Source organism: Oncorhynchus kisutch, linkage group LG20 (assembly GCF_002021735.2).
Source record: "Oncorhynchus kisutch isolate 150728-3 linkage group LG20, Okis_V2, whole genome shotgun sequence".
Classification (NCBI taxonomy): Eukaryota; Metazoa; Chordata; class Actinopteri; order Salmoniformes; family Salmonidae; genus Oncorhynchus; species Oncorhynchus kisutch.
The window spans coordinates 20613159-20620117 of NC_034193.2; positions in this window are offsets into that span (position 1 = coordinate 20613159).

Below are 6959 nucleotides of genomic sequence, written 5' to 3' on the forward strand. Positions count from 1 at the left end.
TGTAGGAGGGAGAACATTGTTTTTAATACTCTCTAAAAAGACTTCAAATAGGAAGGGAGCTACTTGTTCAGAAAATCATTTGTAAAATTCTGATGTAATTCCATCAACACCTGGTGATTTATTGTTCTTTAGATGTTTGATAGACTCTATAATTTCTTCAACTTTGATGGGTTCATCACACTGTTTAGATTCTATATCACTGATAGAGTGAACATTATTCAGTGAGTCAAAAATTGCTACAGTATTTAGCAATTAATTTTTGGTCATCTGTAATAACACCATCAATGTTTAACTTATAGATAGTGTTATTTTTAGAGTGAAATTTCTCAAGTCTAAAGAAATAGGATGAATTCTGTTCTCCCTCCTCAATCCATTTTTTCCTAGATCTAATAAAGGCTCCTTCTGCTTTTAATTTATATATATTATCCAGTTTATTTTGTAACTCAATTAGTTCCATCTTCTCCTCCCCCAAGAGGTCGGCTGGGGACCTCTGAGAAAGGGAAGTTATCTTAATGATCACCTTTTCCTCCTCAGCTCCTCAGCTCTTCTGGTCTTAGTAAATATTTTGATATCAATGTAAATAGCCCTATGGTCTGTGAGGGGAGTAGTACAAATACTTGTAGTAACACAGTCACTATCAATACATTTGGATATAAGCCAAAAATCTATTCTGGATTGTCTGGAGCCTGTTTTGTTACTCCAAGTGAATGATCTTTCAGCCGGAAACCGCTCTCTCCATATATCAGTAAGATCAAACTTTTCCATAAAAAGTATTAAACCCAAATTCTGATTGGTTGGCCTACCTGGGGGCCATCTATCAGTTGAATTATCTATTGTAATGTTAAAGTCCCCTCCTATCAATAATAACGAATTGGGAAATTTAGATAACCAATGAAGTATATGCTTCTCTATAGATTCAAGCAACTCATCATTCTCATGTTTGGTGGTAGAAGTTTACAGTAATGAGTGTAATGTCATTGTAACTGATCACAAGACAAATAAAGTGGCCAAAGGGGTCACATTCCAAGTGTAGAATATTACCACCAAAGATAGCGTTCAGATCCATGGGAAAGCCAAATATTGTTGCCCCACTGTGACCCCCAGAAGTTGGCATCAGCCAAAATTGAGTGAGACTCTTGAAAAAAGCAGAAGTCTGTTCGAAATTGTTTAGTAACCCCCTAGCATTAAGAAATAATATAGACAAAGACAGAACAACAAAGATTATATAAAAGTATAAACTGTAGTAGGATGAGTCAAAGACGTAGGAGCAGTGAACGTAAACGATAAGGAACCGAGATCTGCACCATTTCAGTCAATTGAAAGTGAAAATAGCTTATTCCATAACCTTTGAGCTAGACGTTATCTGGCTTTGAAATTCAACTCAACTGGAAATTATGTTCAAGACCAAACCAAGGTTTCTTGTAGTAAGAGAGACTAAAAACCCTTTTTTAGTGTAATCAGGAACTATTCTGAGAAATAAAACAACAAATAATAATTTAAATAAAAGGGTACCTACTATTTTAAGTACATATGAAAACTGATCATAAAACAATTGAATAACAAAATGTTTTACATAAAAACGTTCCTAAGACCTTTTTTGGAAATAAGTATTAATAACTAAATAGAACAATAACTGTGTAAAGTCAGAGCCATTTAAAACAGTATATTAGTTACTGTATACATACAACATAAATTCAGCTTTCAATCTTCTTCGTAAGTTTATAAACAAAATAGGTCTTCTGGTCATACAAGAACAAACTAATAAATTGAAATACCTGAGTATTCCTGAAAAATAGTCTCCTGATGCTTGTTAGGTAAACAACATAAGGAAAATGAGAATGCCATGGCTGAAACCATCAACCTGTTCCTTCTGGTGAGATTTTAGGGAGGAATATGGATTTCTGAACCGTTGATGAAACCTCGTCCTCCGACGAAGTAAGCAGCCTTCCCCTCACTTAGTGCTATCTTGATCGTTGGCCACAACTTGTTCCTTCTTTCTATGTCTTCCGGGCTGAGATGCTCGGTGAAACGCATACCATGGCTCTGAAGGAAGGCGTTCTTCCTAGCAGCTTTCCAGACAGCATCCCTGTAGAATCTGGTAGTGAATACGATGATGACACCCCTGGGTCTTGAATCGTTTTGCTGTTGCTTCTTGCCGAGGCGATGTACAACGTCGATGGTATCACCAACTTTGTTCTTCTCTGCAGGCAAAACTTCTTGGTAGATACGGATAGCCTCTCCTCGCACATCTTCATTCTCCACCTCTGGCAAGCCGTAGAGTCTCAGGCTCCATCTTCTTGTGTATTGTTCCAGATCAGTGAGACGTCTATGGTAGACATTCTTATTCTTTTCCACCCTTTCCACATTTTTTTCAACATTTGCCACTCTCGTTTTCACATCCTTAATTTCACCACATGCAAACTCCACATTATTTTTCAAGCCTTCGATAACCATGGTGTTCGCACCTACCATTTTCTCAATGGCGTCACACCTGGAGTTGATGAGTAAGGAGAGGGTAGCCACGATGTCAGAGTTCATGTTGGGTTTTTTGGAGGGTGGAGGTTTGCACGGAGTAACCGGTAAAGAGGGGAATTCGTCATCTTCAGCATTCGAAAGCATGCTATTATCCATAGGTGAAGCGTAGTTATTTATGGCAGTTGTCTATAAGCACGTTTCTCTCTTGTTGATTAGCAATAGAATGGCTAACTTCTTCCTTTCTTTTTTTGTCACGACTTTGCATGGACATGCTGAAATAAATGATCCAATTATCATTCCCAGTCACAGGAAAGGTCTTATATCTTGAACAAATAAAAATAATAATTCTGCTGCTATTGTTGTTGTTGTTGGAATAGTTGAGCTACTTGTGTCATCAGCCTTCCGTTCATATCAGCCACTGTGTTGTAGTCCGGCATCTAAATCAGAATGGCCACGAATTGTTGTAAATCCATGCCCTTGTTTGGTGATGCATCGTTCCCTCGCACTAAAATAATCATGGCAGGCCCGCGGGTCCCACAAACCTATTGTATCAATAAAAAAATAAAGAGTCAATATTGCCTCTTGTCTCCTTTGTTGTATTTTACCAGGCTTCGTTGGTGGAACAATAGATAGTTTGGTAGCTAGCTACCTAATGTTAGCTAGCTACCAAACTATCTATTGTTCCACCAATGTTGGGTAGCTAACGTTAACCAACTAACCTTTGGTAGCTAGCTAGTTAGCTAACTTTGCTTGCCAGCATAGGTTGTGCGTGATGACGTAGTGCACATAAAAATACCTTTTGCGGTTAAATTCCCATGTACCAAAAAAAAACAAGTTAAATGGGTTTCAGCCGCATTTTCAACTCTACAGATGGTTTTCACACAAAACAATGTGCATTATATAGCGAGTGTGCCTCTCTTGTACTGGCACGTGCGCTCTAGCCAACAGCACTATCTGCACGTATAGCCTACACGATGAGAGTACCATAACCAAAGATAGGGAAAATTGCAGGAAAGAGACGTTTTGTTTAATGGCATTTTCATAAAACATTTTTCACAGAATTTTTTTTTGGGGCATCCATTTGCAATTAATTTGCTCTGCGCATTTTGAAATGATTTCCTTGCAATTATTTAGTTTTTCTATCAATACTTTGGGGTTTATGTTTTGCTTTCAACATCAACATCATTATTTTTGTTTTGAGGCTATACAGTTTTTTTTACAGTTACTTTGTTAACCAACATTGGAGTCAACCAAGATTATATTTAGGGTTCTGAAGGGGCACGACAGTTGAACTAAGCTCATGAGGCATTTACGTTATATTCTTCAAGAATCAATGGGTACATTCATTTATAAGTAAAAAAAAAATGTATGTAGCATCTAAGGATTTCCCTTTTAACAGGCAGCGACGTGTTACAGCAGAATAACTATGTCGCCCTTTGAACATGATCCATTAGCCTGCCGCCGCCCGAAAAGGATTCTGTCCACTGTTCTGCGAATGTCCCACGAAATCATTGGGCTTTTTAGATGTGGTCACCCTAATTCCGCTGGTGGAAACATTGGTACTGGAACATGTTAACACCATATTTTCACATGTGAGGAGAATAACAATGATTCCACATGTGAAAGTGAGATTTTCATGTGAATGTTTTTCACATGTAAAACTGCATATCCGATTTATACACGCGAAACTGCAATTCACATGTGAGGTGAAAACATGTTATTGTGAAAAGGCAATCAATGTAATACATGTGAAAATATTGCTTCACTTGTCAAATTTAAAGGTGCTACACACAGGATATATTTTAGTTTTTTGCATTGTAATTTCAGAAATATATCTGCTGTAAATAGTGGAATGATTTTGTTTCACAGGGAGATTTGTTTTTAATGCAAATCTCCCCCTCCCCTGTACACCCTTTCCCGTAACATGTGGAGTCTAGTGCTTGAGCCTTTCGGTTTTGGTCCACCAGCTTTTTGTTAGTGAAAAGATATTTCACAGCGATTTCAGATGTTACAATGACTCCCTACACTTTTCAACGAACTACAAAAATCTCTGAAACTGGAAACACTTATCTCCCTCACTAGCTTTAAGCACCAGCTGTCAGAGCAGCTCACAGATTACTGCACCTGTACATAGCCCATCTATAATTTAGCCCAAACAACTACCTCTCCCCCTACTGTATTTATTTATTTATTTATTTATCTCCTTTGTACCCCATTAATTCACTCTACCTTGCACATTCTTCCACTGCAAATCTACCATTCCAGTGTTTTACTTGCTATATTGTATTTACTTCGCCACCATGGCCTTTTTTTTGCCTTTACCTCCCTTATTTCACCTCATTTGCTCACATTGCATATAGACTTATTTTTCTACTGTATTATTGACTGTATGTTTGTTTTACTCCATGTGTAACTCTGTGTTGTTGTATATGTCGAACTGCCTTGCTTTATCTTGGCCAGGTCGCAAGTTGAGAACTTGTTCTCAACTTGCCTACCTGGTTAAATAAAGGTGAAATAAAATATACAGAGGGTACCGGTACAGAGTCACCAGTTAGTCGAGGTAATTGAGGTAATATGTACATGTAGGTAGAGTTACTAAAGTGACTATGCATAGATAAAAACAGAAAGCAGCAGCGGCAATGCAAATACTCTGATTAGCCATTTGATTGGATGTTCAGTAGTCTTATGGCTTGGGGGTAGAAGCTGTTTAGAAGCCTCTTGGACCACTGGTGTTGATGTCAGCCATGACCAACCTTTCAAAGCACTTCATGGCTACAGACGGGAGTGCTGCGGGTAGGTAGTCATTTAGGCAGGTTACCTTAGTGTTCTTGGGCACAGGGACTATGGTGGTCTGCTTAAAACATGTTGGTATTACAGACTCGGAAAGGGAGAGGTTGAAAATGTCAGTGAAGACACTTGCCAGCTGGTCAGCGCACCCGGCGGCCTTGTGAATATTAACCTGTTTAAAAGTCTTACTCACATCGGCTGCGGAGAGCGTGATCACACAGTCGTCCAGTGCAGCCTGTGCTCTCATGCATGTTTCAGTGTTATTTGCCTCGAGCGAGCATAGAAGTTGTTTAGCTCGTCTGGTAGGCACGTGTCACTGGGCCGCTCTCGGCCGTGCTACTTCCCTTTGTAGTCTGTAATGGTTTGCAAGCCCTGACACATTCGACGTGCGACGGAGCCAGTGTAGTACCATTCGATCTTAGTCCTGTATTGACGCTTTCCTGTTTGATGGTTTGTCGGAGGGTGTAGTGAGATTTCTAAGATTCCAGGTTAGAGTCCCGCTCCTTGAAAGCGGCAGCTCGAGCCTTTAGCTCAGTGTGGATGTTGCCTGTAGTCCATGGCTTCTGGTTGGGGTATGTACGTACAGTCATTGTGGGGACGACATCATAGATGCACTTATTGATGAAGCCAATGACTGATGTGGTGTACTCCTCAATGCCATCGGAAGAATCCTGGAACATATTCCAGTCTTTTCTAGCAAAACAGTCCTGTAGCTTAGCTTCTGCTTCATCTGACCACCTTTTTAGTGACCGAGTCACTGGTGCTTCCTGCTTTAATTTTTGCTTGTAAGCGGGAATCAGGAGGATAGAATTATGGTCAGTTTTGCCAAATGGAGGGCAAGGCAGAGCTTTGTACGCATCTCTGTGTGTGGAGTAAAGGTGGTCTAGAGTTTTTTTCCCCATCTGGTTGCACATTTAGCATGCTGATAGAAATTTGGTAAAACAGATTTATGTTTCCCTGCATTAGTGTCCGGCCACTAGGAGCGCCGCCTCTGGATTTCCTGTTTGCTTATGGTGGAATATAACTCATTGAGTGCGGTCATAGTGCCAGCATCGGTTTGTGGTGGTATGTAAGACAGCAACGAAAAATACAGGTGAAATCTCTCTAGGTAGATAGTGTGGTCTACAGCTTATCATGAGATACTCTACCTCAGGCGAGCAAAAACTTGAGACTTCCTTAGATATCGTGCACCAGATATTGTTTACAAATATACATAGTCCGCCACCCCTTGTCTTACCAGACGTTGCTGTTCTATCCTGCCGATACAGCGTATAACCATGTATGTTGATAATGTTGTCATTCAGCCACGACTTCGTGAAGCATAAGATATTACAGTTTTTAATGTCCCGTTGGTAGTTTAATCTTCCTCGTAGCTCGTCAATTTTATTTTCCAATGATTGCATGTTAGCTAGTAGAACGGAAGGCGGTGGGGGTTTATTCAATTGCCTATGAATTCTCAGAAGGCAGCCTGACCTCCGCCCTCTTTTTCTTCTCTTCACGCAAATGACAGAAATTTGGGCCTGTTCCCGGGAAAGCAATATGTCCTTCACATTGGGCTCGTCGGACTCGTTAAAGGAAAAAAAATCTTCTGCCAATTCGTGGTGAGTAATCGCTGTTCTAATGTCCAAAAGTTATTTTCGGTCATAATGACAGAGCGATATTCACATGACAACACAGCCACAAAGTCGGAACAACTT